General features: G+C 46.7%; 1 long non-coding RNA gene across 1 annotated transcript; it reads left to right on the forward strand.

Annotated features, from left to right (window-relative positions):
- The first annotated feature begins 195 nt into the window (after positions 1 to 195).
- LOC142295602 (uncharacterized) lies at positions 196 to 14,612 on the forward strand. The gene is made up of 3 exons (XR_012751499.1): positions 196 to 271; positions 1,989 to 2,152; positions 14,539 to 14,612. It is a non-coding gene; the product is annotated as an uncharacterized LOC142295602 (long non-coding RNA).
- The last annotated feature ends 3,341 nt before the right edge of the window (positions 14,613 to 17,953 follow it).

A 17,953-nucleotide genomic window follows, 5' to 3' on the forward strand; every position in this document is an offset into this window, starting at 1 on the left:
TGGACAGTGACACAATTTTCGCGAGTTGGGCTCTGCATGCCACCACATTGGATTTGAAATGAAACCTCTACAACAGAATTCAAGTGCAGATTGTAACGTTTAATTTGAAGGTTGGGCTATATGGGATATTGTATCTTCTAACTACATAGCTGATACACTGACAAGAAGGTAATAAATACTCTAATTTCATTTCTAGGTCTTTTTGGCAAGTATGCAAATAACAAGCACTGGGTTTAAGAAAAGATTGTCTTGTTGTGGTCCTCGCTGTGATGTAAGTGGTGGGGGAAATTGTGGCATTTTTTTAGTTATGCCTATTTCCTTAATATACTGATATAAAGTAACTTGCTAGGTTAAATACTTGTTTAGCCCACAGTACTCCGCACACGCAGAGGCAGTCACTGGGGATATTTGTCAGCCAAGGATACAAAGATAACGTCACAGTCACTACCCCTCCAACCCATTTGTAATGACAAATAAACATGGCACTACTGGAGAGAACTGCGTATTTACCTAATCAAGGGAATATGTCATCTGGAAAGATTTACATTGGATTTTGTATGTTACTTTCATTTTTTTGGTAACTTTTTTCAACTTTCCATATACTATAACACTGTATATAAAAAAAACATTCAAAAATCTTGTAATTTTCACACTGACCACTGAGATTAAAACTAGATTTATACAAGAAGAGATTTGTGCTCATGATGATCTGATCTAGGCAAATGTCATAATAAACGGGGTAGGAGGAGGTGAGCTGTGACCATCACCTAGTGTGAATGGTGGAACCTGTGTTCTCTACTATGTATGGGAGTGATATCTGTCATTATACAAGAGGGGGAAGAGGTGAGCTGTAACCATCACCTATTGTGAGTGGTGGAGAATGTGTTATCTATGGTGTATAGATGTCTTGTCTGTCATTGTATAAAAGGGGGAGGTGAGCTGTGATCGTCAGTGTCACCTATTGTGAATGGTGGAACCTGTGTTCTCTACTGTGTATGGGAGTGATATCTGTCATTGTACAAGAGGGGGAAGAGGTGAGCTGTGACCATCACCTATTGTGAATGGTGGAACCTGTGTTCTCTACTGTGTATGGGAGTGATATCTGTCATTGTATAAAAGGGGGAGGTGAGCTGTGATCGTCACCTATTGTGAATGGTGGAACCTGTGTTCTCTACTGTGTATGGGAGTGATATCTGTCATTGTACAAGAGGGGGAAGAGGTGAGCTGTGACCATCACCTATTGTGAATGGTGGAACCTGTGTTCTCTACTGTGTATGGGAGTGATATCTGTCATTGTACAAGAGGGGGAAGAGGTGAGCTGTACCCATCACCTATTGTGAGTGGTGGAAAATGTGTTATCTACGGTGTATAGATGTCTTGTCTGTCATTGTACAAGAGGGGGAGGTGAGTTGTTATCGTCACCTATTGTGAATGGTGGAGCCTGTGTTATCTACTGGGTATGGAAGTGTTATCTGTCATTGTACAGAAGGGGGATCAGGGCAGCTGTGACCATTACCTATTGTGAGTGGTGGAGAATGTGTTATCTATGGTGTATAGATGTCTTGTCTGTCATTGTACAGGAGGGGGAGGTGAGCTGTGACCGTCACCTATTGTGAATGGTGGAGCCTGTGTTATCTACTGGGTATGGAAGTGTTATCTGTCATTGTACAGAAGGGGGATCAGGGCAGCTGTGACCATTACCTATTGTGAGTGGTGGAGAATGTGTTATCTATGGTGTATAGATGTCTTGTCTGTCATTGTACAGGAGGGGGAGGTGAGCTGTGACCGTCACCTATTGTGAATGGTGCAGTTTGTGTTATCTACTGTGTATGGAAGTGTTATTTGTCATTCTACAGAAGGGGGGTCAGGTCAGCTGTGACCATCATATATTAGTGAATAGTGGAGCCAGTGTTATCTAGTGCATATGGAGATCTTATCTGTCGTGCAGGAGTGTGAAGGTGAGCTCATGATTTCCTTTTTTTCTTCAGATGCTCATATCTGGTATTACCTCGTGTGTGGCTTTGTTTGGAGCTGCAATCTCTCTTCTAATCTCTGCTGCCGGATTATTCACTGGTCCCTACTGCTTGTACCAAGACGATAAAGGAATAAAACAGAATTGGGGATATGTTAAACAATCAATCTTAAGCAATAGGTAATTTTGCCCTGTGATAAATTATGTGCCTTTATGTTGAAACCAACTTGTTACAATGCAATATGGCATCTGCCCAAAGGACTGTAAAGAAATTGTGCTTGTGGCATGTTCTAGATATCCTCATAAATTACAGAAATATTCACCCTATGCTTATTGCACCAGTGCTATAGATCATAGAAATGGGAGAATGCAGTTCTTTGGCCTTGAAGCATCATGGATGTTTCTCCAGGTTTCTGGAGTAATTCGCTCTTTTTTTGTTGTTTTAGTATTTGTGTCTTATTCACTATAATATTTGTGCAATTTTTTATTCTGCCTTTCTCTTTCTTCTTTTTTTGTTTTTTCCTCAACAAATGTGTCCATCCAGATGTTTTACACAGCTTCATAAATGAATCGGGACCTTGTTTTAATTAATTTTTTTTTTTTTATTACATTTGTCATAATTTTGTACTCTAAATACCATACACTCCAAGACCACACTGGTGTCCTCCCAGTTACACTAAGGGGTACTTTGCACACTACGACATCGCAGCTGCGATGTCGGTGGGGTCAAATCGAAAGTGACGCACATCCGGCGTCGCTGTCGATATCGTAGTGTGTAAATCCTTTATGATACGATTAACGAGCGCAAAATTAGTGTAGTGTCCGACATTTCTATAATGTAGCTGCAGCGACAGTACGATGTTGTTCCTCGTTCCTGCGGCATCACACATCGCTGTGTGAGAATCCGCAGGAGCGAGGAACATCACCTACCTGCGTCACCACGGCTCACGCCGGCTATGCAGAAGGACGGAGGTGGGCGGGATGTTTACGTCCCACTCATCTCCGCCCCTCCGCTTCTATTGGCCGCCTGCCGTGTGACGTCGCTGTGACGCTGCACAACCCACCCCCTTAGGAAGGGGGCGGGTCGCCGGCCAGAGCGACGTCGCAGGGCAGGTAAGTGCATGTGAAGCTGCCGTAGCGATATTGTTCGCTACGGCAGCTATCACAAGATATCGCTGCTGCGACGGGGGCGGGGACTGTCGCGCTCGGCATCGCAAGCATCGGCTTGCGATGTCGTAGTGTGCAAAGTACCCCTAAGAGTGAGGGGCAAAATAGTTAAAAAGTGCTTGTCAGGTATGGTCCAGCCATCATTATAATAAATAGAGGTAGTCTTATAAAGCTGCATGATCCAGTCATCAGCCAGTATCTGTCTAAAGCCGGAGTCACACTTGCGAGTGACTCGCGTGAGTCTCGCATCGGCATCACCTGGCACGGCCACACACTCTCCCAGCAGACACGAGTCAGCTGCATATATTTCTATGCAGCTGAGACGCTCCTGTCCAGAGAGTGTGCGGCCGTGACGGGTGATGCCGATGCGAGACTCGCGCGAGTCACTCGTAAGTGTGACTCCAGCCTAAGTAAAGTAACCAAGTGCTATTAAGTGTGTAGAAGGGCAGAGGAGGGTGCGGGCACGCCTTGGAAGATGTCATAGGCAAGGGACTTCTGCTTTTGCTCAGCAGTACTGCCTCTTTGGCCCCCACCCTGGCCTTCTTCACAGAGCAATCAAGAAGCGGTTGGATGGTAGCGGTGTTCCTGGTGGGGCGAACAGGGAAGAGTGATTAGTGAAGTGAAGTGATAGTTCTTTCTGAAGAGATGTGTTTATTAAGCACAAAGATACTCAGGTACTCTGAATCCTTATTCAAAAAACTGGACCAGTTGCAAGAATTAGCCCAGTTTGCTATGGGATCACTGTTGTGTCCAGCTTCCAGTGACATATCAGAGAGGGTGGATTTGTCACAATAAAGTGAACCAGGTTAATCTGACACAAGTTTAGAAAATCTAACATTATCCAAAATTAATCAGGCAAGGATCAGCGCAGACTTTAATGCACTGATGGCTGCTGCTACTGATTGAATCGGTCATGCCATCTGTCAGTTGACTGTTGCATAATCGTTCTGCTGTTACCATTGTCGACGGACCACTCTCAGCTGAGTCACTGCTAACTATCATGCCATCGATACTGTAGTACTGGTGCTGCCAGGGCTCTAAATGCTGGTCCTAAAATGAAAAACATCTCCTTGCCTGCCACATCCTAAAGGCTGCTTTACATGGTATGACCGATTGTGCGATTTCACAATCGATCTTACCCGCCCCCGTCCTTTTTGCGTCACGGTCAAATCGCTGCCCGTGCCGCACAAAGTCAGTAACCCCCGTCACACATACTTACCTCTCGTGCGACCTCGCTGTGGGCGGCGAATGTCCACTTCCTGGAGTGGGAGGGATGTTCGGCGTCACAGCGACGTCACACGGCCGCCGGCCAATGGAAGCGGAGGGGCGGAGATGAGCGGGACGTAAACATCCCGTCCACCTCCTTCCTTCACATAGCCGGCGGCGGCCGCGTGACGCAGGTGAGCTGCTGTTCATCGTTCCCGGGGTGTCACACGGAGCGACGTGTGCTACCCCAGAAACGATGAACAACTAAATTAAACGATATTATGGAACCCAGCGAGCAGTACACGACTCACGATTTGTGAGCGATACTGCGTCGCTAGGAGGTGTCACACAGGCCAACATCGCAAGCGATGCCGGATGTGCGTCACAAAAAACGTGACCCCGACGATCTATCGCACGATAGATTGTCTGGTGTAAAGCAGCCTTAACTCTCCACCTTTCCGCTCCTGTCGCAGCCACTGTACAGCCACAAGAGCCACACACCTCCTGGCTGCCCACTGTGCTACATAGTTCTAGATAGCAATATTGATGCTGGGAAATATACTTTCATGTCTTTGTACTCTCATAAAAAAGCTCTCAACATAGGCACATTTTTTAAAAGGTTTAGTGACAACAAATCACAACTTCTTCATGTTCAAAACAGTACTCCTGCTTTGTCTCTAGAAAAAAAGTGGATAATTTATGATAAAAAAAAGAAAAGCTTTTGTAATTGCCTTATGTTTTGTAAATAGCAAACCAGTTGCAGACCCCCATAAAAAAGATTTCTAAAAAAAAAAAAAAAATCCTGGCTGAGAAGCCATAACTACTTCAATTTTAAAATAGAGCAACTGTTTTGTCTCCAGAAAAAAGGGGATAATTTTTGGATGGCTTGATTAAAAACCCTTTGAAATTGTTTAATCATTTTTTGATTATTAACCAGTTGCAGATCCACAAAAAAGGATTTTTGTTTTCATTTTTAGGCCATTACCTCTAAATTTTTTGATGGATTATGAAAAAGATATCTCTTCTTCATTTAGCAATGTACAAATAATTGTTGCACCTCACTGTGTGAAAATGCTACAGTTTCTTTCTTTTGCAGTGACTGAAAAGATCATGAATGCAATCAAAAAGGATAGTTTTAGTCTGTTTACTGCCTAAGAAGTCTGATACTGAAATGTGTTGTTAAATATGCTGTTCCTTACCTCTACTTACCATCCATTTTGTTTTTGCCAGATAGATTAGAGTGATATGGACACTATTAAAGGCTGTATCTGTATTATAGAGCTCAATTTGTGTTTATTTGACTGTAAAGGGGGCTTTACACGCAGCGACATCGCTAGTGTCGCGGGCGGCAGGCCGCTGCACTCGCCAACTCTCAGGTCCGGCGCTGCTGCTGCTGCTGCTCGGTGGCTCGAGCGGTGGGCCGGATCCAGGGACTCGAGCGGCGCTCCTTGCCCGTGAGTGAAAAGGGGGAGGTTTGTTTGGGGAATTAGACCGTGACGCCACCCACAGGTTGTGGTGAAGGTGGGCACCACCGCTGCTGGTGACGGGGATCCCGGGAGCGATGGTAGGGAGCAGCTGGGATCTTGTTTTCCCCCTACGTGGGTAGGGGTTGGTGGTCCCGGGGCCCGGTTATGTGACAGGGAGGCTGGATGGCTGGGGTGCAGGGTTGCAGGGACAGTGCGGCGCGCGTGCCGGATGGCACTATTGTACTAACTCAGACAGAAAGTCACAAAGTCTCTGGTAAACCAAATGGCTGGATGGACGGGTCCCGCAGCCGGCTGCTGAGTCTCTCCCCGGACAGGTGATGGCGGCTGTCTTTCCCTGCACCTTTGTGTACTGTCTTGACTATGATGGATTCCCAATGGTAGTCCGCTCCCCGGTGTATGGATACCGGAGGAGCCCGTTTGCCCGCAGGCGCTGGCCCTTGGGTCTCTAGCCTTTGGCGGTGGATGTATACCCTCACGGTGCGGACGGTTGCCTTCAATCGGGACTTTGGTTGTTAGGAAACCCCGGGGGTTCCTGTCACACTCAGATTTGACTGTTGACGGTGACTCCAAGTCAAGCCAAGCCTAGATGGCCCTGCCTGTGTGTGCTAGCCTCACTTCGCTCCCCGATTCGGTACTGGCGGGCCAGCGCCCGACCCCGGTCCTACGGTTCCGCGTCGATCCACCACTCCTGCAGACGGCCACCACCGTCTGCCAACCTTGCTGTCAGTGCCTGGGCCACAAACCCAGACACACTCCACTTTACTCCTCTCACTTCAACCTCCTAAACTGAACTACTTGTTTTCCCGCCTCCAGGCCTGTGAACTCCTCGGTGGGTGGGGTCAACCACCTGGCTCCGCCCTACCTGGTGTGGACATCAGACCCTGGAGGAAGGCAACAAGGATTTTGAGTTTGGCTAATGTAACTGCCTAGGGTGGTGGGGGTGGGTGTGTGTTACCTGTGATGACCTGGCTAGTCCAGGGCGCCACACTAGCGATGTAGCTTGTGAAACCACCCGCCCCTGTCGTTTGTGAGTCACGGGCAAATCGCTGCCCGTGGCGCACAATATCACTGGGGCCGTCACACATACTTACCTTCCTAGCGACGTCGCTACGAACAGCCTCTTTTCTAAGGGGGCGATTCGTGCGGCGTCACAGCGACGTCACATGGCAGGCGGAGAGCAGCCGCAGAAAATCACGCCCACCTCGTTGCCGGCAGGATGCAGGTACGGTGTTGTTCGGCGTTCCTGGGTTGTCACACATAGCGATGTGTGCTGCCTCAGGAACGATGAACAACCTGCGTCCTGCACGAGCAACAACATTTGGGAAATGGACGACGTGTCAACAATCAACGATTTGGTGAGTATTTTACATCGTTAGCGGTCGCTCGTACGTGTCACACGCAACGACGTCACTAACAAGGCCGGATGTGCGTCACAAATTCCGTGACCCCAACGACATTTCGTTAGCTACGGTATGTCGTTGCGTGTATCGTGTTCTATACATATTTTTCAGGCTTTTCAATTATGTGCAGGGGCGGGGGGGCAATTGCCCCCCGGGCTGCTCTCCCAGGTATTGTAGAGGGCTGGCCGCCTGCTGCATAATGTCATTAGAACACACATGGCCGCGCACAGTGAATTTCGCGCGGCCGTGTCTCCTGTACTGTGGCCGGGCACACTGACAGTTCTACAGGCACATGACCGGCCGTGTAGTTCAGGACACCCGGCCGCTCGCAGTGCACAGTGCGCGGCCACGTGTGCTATAATGACGTCATGCAACACGCGCTGCCTCCATCCAGAGAGGAGCATCAGACAAGGTTTGTAGCTACATCCCAGTTTCTAGGAGCTGCCTGGGTAGTGGGTGTGACCGGCTTTGTTAGTGGGCGTGGTCATGTTTCCTCCCATCATGCAGACTGCGCCCCCCCTCCTCCCTCCCTCCCTTCCTCCTCCTGCGCCCCCCTGAACCTTTATCTGGAGGTCTTACCTCAGACCCCTGCTTCTATTATAAAGAACTCCAGGACACCTGGAGTTTCTTTCTGTTTTCAGCTATATTGCTGAGGCCCCGCCCCTTATGATCACATGAGCGTGACGTCACCACAGGTCCTTTAGCCTGTGGGATTTGATTTTACCATCAAAGAAGTCTGTGGCTGCACGGGAGAGAAGAAGTGTCCCCCAATCATCAAAAGTAAAAAGCCCCCCAGTATGTGTCTGTGTATGAATTTTTGTATGTGAATATTTTCAAATATGTATACATTTCTATGTGACTATATCTGTGCATATACAGCTGTACGCAGGTGTGTGTGTGTGTGTGTCTATGTGTATACGGCTGTGCACGGATGTGTGTGTATATACGGCTGTACGCAGGGGTATGTCTGTGTGTGTGTATACGGCTGTACGTGGATGTGTGTGTGTGTGTGTGTGTATTACGGTTGCTGTGGCACTGGAGTCTATGTCCAGATTTCTTGCTACTGCACATGTGTGAGCACTGGAGACTATGTCCAGATTTCTTGCTACTGCACATGTGCAAGCGCTGGAGACTAAGTCCTATCTTGGAGCCATTGCACATGTGCGGGTGACATCATCGCTGACACGAGGTCACATGTCTCTGACACCTATGCCGATTGGCTGCTGGTCATGTGCCTGTGACACGTGGTCACATGTCTCTGACACCTTCTATGCCGATTGGTCGCTGGTCATGTGCTTGTGACGCTTTGCTCGGTGATAGGCGAGCGTGACGTCATTCCTGTCATTCTGGCAGCGGATTGGCTCTGGTGTCCTCCATCTTGGATGAGGCACAGAGTCTATATAAGACCCTGACGCACGCCGCACGGCGCTCAGTCCTCTTGGTTCATGCATGAGAGTAGGCGCTCTGTGCACGTTCCTCTAGGCATCTCTCTGTCTATGCTAGGTGAGCGCTACCGGCAGGGTAGCGTTCTTATACCTTACAGCTTCGGCTGCAGTCCGTATCCTTACCTCTTAGGGGAGCGGACATAGGCAGGTGCCTGAGGCACATGGTCTGGCTGGGCCTTGTGATTCTACTTGTAGGTGGACGTTGCCGCTAGGGTAACGTTCCTTATACTGCGTCTGGCAGTTGTTCGTATCCTCGCACACTAGGGGAGCGAACAGAGGTAGGAGCTTTGTGGGGCTTATGCTGCTGTCCGTCTCTTTTGCACCACTAGTGGAGCGGACCTAGGCAGGTGCCATATCTAGTGGTTCGTGTCCTCGCACACTAGTGGAGCGAACGCAGGTAGGAGCTTTGTGCGGCTTACGCTGCTGTTCGTCTCTTTTGCACCACTAGAAGAGTGGACCTAGGCAGGTGCCATATCTAGTGGTTCGTGTCCTCGCACACTAGTGGAGCGAACGCAGGTAGGAGCTTTGTGCGGCTTACGCTGCTGTTTGTCTCTTTTGCACCACTAGAAGAGCGGACCTAGGCAGGTGCCATATCTAGTGGTTTGTGTCCTCGCACACTAGTGGAGCGAACGCAGGTAGGAGCTTTGTGCGGCTTACTCTGCTGTCCGTTTCCTGGCACCACTAGAAGAACGGACCTAGGTAGGTGCCATTTCACACTCACTGCCTTTGTCTCTGTGATTATTAACAGAGACCATTCCACACACCCTCCAAGTAAGGGAGGAATTACCTTATTTACTAATTATATTCTTCTGTGAGTTTAACAGAGGTATTGCACTCTGCCATAGTCTGCAGCAGAGTCTTTGCACGGTGGACCCTGACTGTCTGTTACTCCTTTAGGTTTTATCAGACAGCCCCCGTAACAGTGTGTGTATACGGCTGTACGCAGATGTGTGTGTGTATACGGCTGTACGCGGATGTGTGTGTGTGTATACGGCTGTACGCAGATGTGTGTGTGTATACGGCTGTATGCAGGTGTCTGTATGTGTATACGGCTGTACACAGGTGTGTGTCTATGTGTATACGGCAGGATGCAGGGGTGTTTGTGTATATGGCTGTACTCAGTGGTGTGTGTATACGGTTGTATGTGGGTGTGTGTGTGTGTATGTGTATATGGCTGTATACAGGGGTGTGTGTGTGTATACAGCTGTACGCAGGTGTGTGTCTATGTGTATACAGCGGTACGCAGGGGTGTTTATGTGTATATGGCTGTACTCAGTGGTGTGTATACGGCTGTACGCAGGAGTGTGTGTATATGGCTGCACTCAGTGGTGTGTGTATACGGCTGTACACAGTGGTGTGTATGTGTATATGTCTGTACTCAGGGGTGCGTGTATACGGCTGTACGCAGAGGTGTGTGTGTATGTGTACACTGCTGTATGCAGGGGTGTGAGTGTATACGGCTGTACGCAGGTGTGTATGTTTATGTGTATACAGCAGTACGCAGGGGTGTTTATGTGTATATGGCTGTAGTCAGGGGTGTGTGTATACGGCTGTACGCAGGGGTGTGTGTATGTGTATATGGCTGTACTCAGGGGTGTGTCTATACGACTGTACGCAGGGGTTTGTGTGTATGTGTATACGGCTGTACGCAGGGGTTTGTGTGTATGTGTATACGGCTGTACGCAGGGGTTTGTGTGTATGTGTATACGGCTGTACGCAGGGGTTTGTGTGTATGTGTATACGGCTGTACGCAGGGGTTTGTGTGTATGTGTATACGGCTGTACGCAGGGGTTTGTGTGTATGTGTATACGGCTGTACGCAGGGGTTTGTGTGTATGTGTATACGGCTGTACGCAGGGGTGTATATGTGTGTGTATATGGCTGTACGCAGAGGTGTGTATGTGTATATGGCTGTACGCAGGGGTGTGTGTGTATGTGTATACGGCTGTACTCAGGGGTGTGTGTATGTGTATACGGCTGTATGCAAAGGTGTGTGTATGTGTATACGGCTGTACGCAGGTGTGTGTGTGTAGGTGTATACCGTGTCGGTGTATATGTCTATATATGTGTACACATCTCTGTACTGTATGTTTACAGTCCGTGTTTCTGGTGTTGTGTATGTGTGTAAGATGCCTGTATGTGAGGCTGCGTGCCCACCATCAGGGTTCACAGCGTTTTGGATTCAGTGTTTTCGCTGCATTGTACAGTACAAGCACAGTGGATGGGATTTGTACAAATACTGTGCCAACTGTGCGTGTACAGCCCACAGCAAAATCTGACTTGTGGTGCTGCTTCCCGAGCCCTGGCATGTCAATTTATTGCTGTGTAGCCACAAGTGTCTCCACAGAGAGAACAAAAGAGAGACCACAGTGGCCTGAACCCTGACTGTGGGCACAGGTCGCTGTGGTCCCTGTGGAGGGAAGTGACAGCCCTGCAGGAGAGGACATGCTGCGTCCAGGACACATCATGTCTAGACCGTGGGCACGTAGCCTTATAGTGTATTGTGTATGTGTAAAACATTTGTATCTGTAGGATACAACACTAAATCTATACAGGTGAGTGCCCACCATCAGGCGTCCTCGCGGTCTGGACACAGCGTGCTTTCTCTGCTGGAGACGCTAGGCTTCTGAGTTGGAGATCGCGCTGTTCGTGCACACCATCTGAGTGACTGTCAGCGGATGTTCGCTGTATTCTCCCGCTCAGAACACTAGCATTGCTGTTAGAATAAATTGACTTTCTGGGGATAGGAAAGCAGCGCCACAGGTCAGTTTATGGAGTCTCTAAAAGAGCCCAGGGGGCCGAAGATTTTTATAAATCCATCCACTGTGCTTGTACTGTACAATGCGTCCAAGACGCTGCCGACACTGATTGTGGGCACGCAGCACTAAGGGCTCATTCACATATGTGTTAGGGAATGTCATTTGTCTTTCCATGTTTATGAAAAGAAGTGAAATTAACCCCTGCACTGTGAGGTAGCTATGTCACCACCTTATGGCCTCCTTCATGTGTCTGTGTATGTGGTATGTGTTGTGTCCATTTTTTTCACGGTTACAACGAGTACCCATTATAATCTATGGTGCTGCTCACATGTCCGTGTGTTTATACAGACCGTGTGTGATCACTACGGAGACATCTGGGTTTTTTTCCAGCAGCGCAGATGACAAAGGCCAATAGAAGTCTATGGGGCCGTGAAAAACACACACAGCACACAGATTGTGTATAGTCCATGTGCCAGCCGTGTTCTGTACGAGTTTAACATTGAAAATATAGGATAAGCTTTGTAATTGCTGTATATGTAGTTAGCTGGGTTATGGTACTGTATCTATGTAGTTTTGCTCCTATATCAATACAGTAAGCTCAGTTATGGTACCATATTTAAGCAGTAAGCTTAGTTATGGTACTATGTCTATGCAGTAAACTTGTTGTCCCTGCTTGGTGTCCTGTTGCTGTTTCTATGTAGTAGACTAATTAAGTACAATTTTGTTCCTGTATGGGTACAGTAAGCTCGGTTCTGCTCCCATATCTCTGTAGTAGGCTCAGTTCTGCTCCTGTATCTCTGTAGTAAGCTCGGTTCTGCTGTCATATCCCTGTAGTAAGCTTGGTATTGATTCCCTTATCTCTGTTCTGCTCCTGTATTTCTGTAGTAAGCTCGGTTCTGCTTTCATATCTCTGTAGTAGGCTTGGTTCTGCTCCTGTTTCTCTGTAGTAAGCTCGGTTCTGCTCCCTTATCTCTGTAGTAAGCTTGATTCTTCTCCCTTATCTCTGCCGTAAGCACGGTTCTGCTTCCTTATCTCTGTAGTACAGTAAGCTCGGTTCTGCTTTCATATCTCTGTAATAAGCACGGTTCTGTTCCCATACCTCTATAGCAAGCTCGGTTCTGCACCCATATCTCTGTAGTAAGGTCGGTTCTGTTCCCATATCTCTGTAGTAAGCTCAGTTCTGCTCCCATATCTCTGCAGTAAGCTTGGTTCTGCTCTCATATCTCTGTAGTAAGCTCGGTTCTGCACCCATATCTCTGTAGTAAGGTCAGTTCTGTTCCCATATCTCTGTAGTAAGCTCAGTTCTGCTCCCATATCTCTGCAGTAAGCTTGGTTCTGCTCTCATATCTCTGTAGTAAGCTCGGTTCTGCACCCATATCTCTGTAGTAAGCTCAGTTCTGCTCCCATATCTCTGCAGTAAGCTCAGTTCTGCTCCCATATCTCTGCAGTAAGCTTGGTTCTGCTCCCATATCTCTGTAGTAAGGTCGGTTCTGTTCCCATATCTCTGTAGTAAGATCAGTTCTCCTCCCATATCTCTGCAGTAAGCTTGGTTCTGCTCTCATATCTCTGTAGTAAGCTCGGTTCTGCACCCATATCTTTGTAGTAAGCTCGGTTCTGCACCCATATCTTTGTAGTAAGCTCGGTTCTGCTCCCATATCTCTGCAGTAAGCTCAGTTCTGCACCCCTATCTCTGTAGTAAGCTCAGTTCTGCTCCCATATCTCTGTAGTAAGCTCGGTTCTGCACCCATATCTCTGTAGTAAGCTCAGTTCTGCTCCCATATCTCTGTAGTAAGCTTGGTTCTGCTCTCATATCTCTGTAGTAAGCTTGGTTCTGCTCCCATATCTCTGTAGTAAGCTCGGTTCTGCACCCATATCTCTGTAGTAAGCTCAGTTCTCCTCCCATATCTCTGCAGTAAGCTCGGTTCTGCACCCATATCTCTGTAGTAAGCTCAGTTCTGCTCCCATATCTCTGTAGTAAGCTCGGTTCTGCTCCCATATCTCTGTAGTAAGCTCAGTTCTGCTCCCATATCTCTGTAGTAAGCTTGGTTCTGCTCTCATATCTCTGTAGTAAGCTCGGTTCTGCTCCCATATCTCTGTAGTAAGCTCGGTTCTGCTCTCATATCTCTGTAGTAAGCTCGGTTCTGCTCCCATATCTCTGTAGTAAGCTCAGTTCTGCTCCTATATCTCTGTAGTAAGGTCGGTTCTGCTCCCATATCTCTGTAATAAATAATAATAATAATAATATTTATTCACACTTATATAGCGCTATTAATTCCACAGCGCTTTAAATACATTGTCAACACTGTCCCCATTGGGGCTCACAATCTAAATTCCCTATCAGTATGTTTTTTTGGAGTGTGGGAGGAAACCGGAGTACCCGGAGGAAACCCACGCAAACACGGGGAGAACATACAAACTCCTTGCAGATGTAGTAGATGTAGTAAGCTCAGTTCTGCTCCTATATCTCTGTAGTAAGGTCGGTTCTGCTCCCATATCTCTATAGTAAGCTCAGTTCTCCTCCTGTATCTGTGTAGTAAGCCTGGTTTTGTTCCCATATCTCTGTAGTAAGCTCGGTTCGGTTCCCATTTCGCTGTAATAAGCTCCTTGCAGTTCCCATATCTCTGTAGTCATCTTGGTTCTGTTGCAGTATCTATGTAAGCAGTAAGCGTGATTCTGTTCCCATATATATGTACCAGGCTGTTCATAAAGTCTGTTACTGCTGCTTTAATGCAGTGGCCAGAGATAAACAGACCAAAGGTGGGCCGCTGCAACTTGAGGGCCACTGCCTTATGATTGCCCCCCCAGGCTAAAATGTGCCAGCCAGCCCCTGATTATGTGATTTGGGAATATTGATTTGTTTCAAATCAAATTTTGGGGGAAAATAAAGCAAGCCGCAGATTCTAATTTCAAAATATTTGCTCTTCTCTACTGGCCATCATTTAATGAACTATATATATTATTACATCCTGACCACTACTATTACATTACTATTACAGTACTACTTCATTAGATAAAACTTGACCAAACCTGTATTGAGGTCTCCTGATTTCTCAGTCAGATGAGGGGTGTGTTTAATAAAAATCTTTTCTTTTCTGTTTTGTAGCTCATTGGTCATAGTTCCAGACTCATCTTTGAAGAGTATTGCTTGTATTGAGCCTCCTCACATTGAGATGTGGCATTCCAGTTTCTTCATTCTTCTCTCTATGACCAACATTTTACAGATGTTATTGTGTCTCTCCCAGATTGTTAATGCCATTTGTGGAGTGCTGTGTGGACACTGTGACCAGGAAAAAAGTATGTAAGCTAAAATACATCTTAAAGTTTTCTTTAAAGGGGGTTGTCCACTACTTGGACAACCCTTTCTCATTCCCATTGTTCGCCCTCGTAAAAAAAAAATAAGCCTTTACTCACCTCCGGTGCCAGCGCAGTTACAGAGATGTCTGAATCCATGTTCCTAGGGCCCATATGACATTGTTATTAGATGCAAGCCCCACAACCAAACAGCAGCGGATTCATTAACCCCATCTTCAAACCTGAGCAGTGCTCACATCGTGCTCAAATGTTTGAAGGCAGGGAGACAAACGCAAGAAGCTGATTGGTCGCGGGACTTGCGTGTCGTAACAATGTCATGTGGACCCTGGGAATGCAGCTTTAGACATTGCTGGAACCGCTCCAGCACCAGAAGTGAGTATAGGCTGATATATTTTAACTGGGGCGAACAATGGGAATGAGTAGGGGTTGTTCAAGTAGTGGACAACCCCTTTAACCTAAGGTAGAAACCAGACAAATTGTGGATTAAAATCATCACATCTCTGTACAGAAATGAAAAATATATTTCTTTATCCAATTAATTTCTCTGTCATATAAGGAATCAGGTAGACCTGATGTATCAACTTCTTTGTTTAAAAGGTGAGAGAAATGCCAGGGAAAAAAATGGCAGTGAAACTGGCGCTTTCTCATACCTTTAAAACCACCTTTGTCAATAGTCATCATTAAAAAAAACAAAAAAAAGAGGTATATAAAGCAATAAAATTGTATATGGGACTAACGCGTTTTTGATCATGCACTAGGATGTTCCTCCAGGTTCAAGACTCAGCTGAAAAAAAAAATTGGTCTTCCTGCAGAGGCCATAAATATAAGTCTAGAAAATAAAAGCTGAAGTATGATTGTTATAGTTTTGATACCTAAGATTGACATGAGGAAGACAGAACATCACTTGGAAATGTAAACTATGTCTCCTTTAGAAAGAAGATAGCTACTCTAAAGGCCACGTCTCACTAAGCGTCATCGCTAGCGACATCGCTGCTGAGTCACGTTTTTTGTGACGCAACAGCAATCTTTCTAGCGATGTCGCTGTGTGTGACATCTAGCAACGACCTGGCCCCTGCTGTGAGGTCGCCGGTCGTTGCTGAATGTCCTGGGCCATTTTTTGGTCGTTACTCTCCCGCTGTGAAGCACCCATCGCTGTGTTTAACAGCAAGAGAGCAACGATCTGAATGTGCAGGGAGCAAGGAGCCGGCTTCTTTGGATGCTGGTAACCAAGGTACACATCGGGTAACCAAGCAAAGCGCTTTGCTTGGTTACCCGATATTTACCTTGGTTACCAGCGTCCGCAACTTCTAGAAGCCGGCTCCCTGCTCCCTGCACATGTAGCCAAGGTACACATCGGGTAACTATAAGCAAAGCGCTTTGCTTAGTAACTCGATGTGTACTATGGTTACTAAGCACAGTGTCGTTACACTGGTGGCTGGTGGCTGATCTCTAATCGCTGTGCAGATCTGCCTGATTGACAGCCCACCAGCGACCATGTAGCGACGCTCCAGCGATCCCTGCAGGTCAGATCACTGGTGGGATCGCTGGAGCGTCGCTAAGTGTGACGGTACCTTAAGTTTTCAGCTTGTGGTTCATGAACCTAAGGGTGTTTTCACAGTATGACCCCAATTCAACATTGCCCTTTCTCCAGTTTTCTGGAGTAATTTGCTCTTTATTAGTGGCTTTAGGTTTTGCACCTTATTTTCCAAGCCAGGGGTCTGTTGAAAACTTTTACTGGTGCCACCGATGTGACTTTGAAAAAAAATAGTTATCTATGAAATTGAGCTGTCTATAATGAATTTTATGAAATTACTGGAAATCACTTAGTGGAATATGTTTTTATTTTGACATAATTGTCTTATTCGTATTCTCTTATTAGAAGGAAGTCAGATGGATGGATAAATAGGTCCTCATAAGCGCTCACAGGCAAGTGATTATACTACTTCATCCTCCCCTAAACTACGATCCTGTGCAAAAGTTTTAGGCAGCTGTGGAGGAAATGCTGCAAAACAAGAATGCTTTAAAAAATAGGAGTGTGAAGAGTTTATTTTTATAATTTAACAAAATGCAAAGTGAATAAATAAAAGAAAAAGCAAAATCAATATTTGGTGTAACCACATTTTGCCATCAAAACAGCATCAATTCTTGCACAATGTTGGGCATTTCAGAGGATTATAGTCAGTTGTAAGAGTAACCTGGTAGTTTTACCAAAGAGGTGCTAATAATCATCATTTTCAAGTGTAGGAGAAAACCGTCGCTAAAGGGAACCTGTTACCTAATCACCTGTGCAGTTGGTCCGATCCGGACCGATGGGCGTCGGTGATCTTGACCCGGCATCTCCTCTATCCTTTTGATTGCCATCCTCCTTCTTGCTTCATGTGGATGACGCGTCCTACGTCATCCACACAATGTCCTCCGTTGCACTCCTGCACACGCGCACTTCTCTCTGCCATGCTGAGGTCAGAGCAAAGTACTATACTGCGCAGGCTTGGGGAAAGGTCAAAGACCACCCTCACATATGCACTACAATACTTTGCTCTGCCTTCAGCATGGCAGAGCGAAGGAGCACAATAGAGGGCACTGTGTGGATAACAGTACGTGTCATCCACATGAAGTGAGAAGGAGGACGATTATGTCAAAGATAGAGGAGACGCCAGACTCGAGACCAGCGATGCCCATTGGACTGGAACATATTGGACCACCCCTCAGGTGAGTAGGTCACAGGTTCCCTTTAATGGAAACAGAAACCACAATGTAGGAGGCTTAACACTACGTGAGCATTCTTGGTTCTCAGTGTTTTTTTACATCTACTAAAAACTTTTGCACAGAACTGTGTGTTCTCAGTATATTGTACATAGAAAAGAAAATATAGAAATAGCAATCTCTGTGTGAACCCGCAAAGTAAAAGGTGTAAAATTTGGTGGAAAGAAACCCACCTTTCCTGGTTGTGCTGATCAGGCACAATGCTGAAGGATTGTATAAGTGAAGATCTGTTCCAATCACCAAAACTTGTCACTGACTTCACACCTCCTCAAACAACTGGGAAGAATTGGACAACCAGAGAACCGGGTGCACTCTCTGTGTCAGGACTCTAGTTTTTCTGTTTACCCTTTTTTGGGCTTTTTGCCCTTTTCCAAGATGGAGTCCACTACTTCATTCTTCTCCATGTGTTCTATGTCCTCTTGCCTTTATAATACCAGTTCAGC

Source organism: Anomaloglossus baeobatrachus, chromosome 3 (genome assembly GCF_048569485.1).
Source record: "Anomaloglossus baeobatrachus isolate aAnoBae1 chromosome 3, aAnoBae1.hap1, whole genome shotgun sequence".
Classification (NCBI taxonomy): domain Eukaryota; kingdom Metazoa; phylum Chordata; class Amphibia; order Anura; family Aromobatidae; genus Anomaloglossus; species Anomaloglossus baeobatrachus.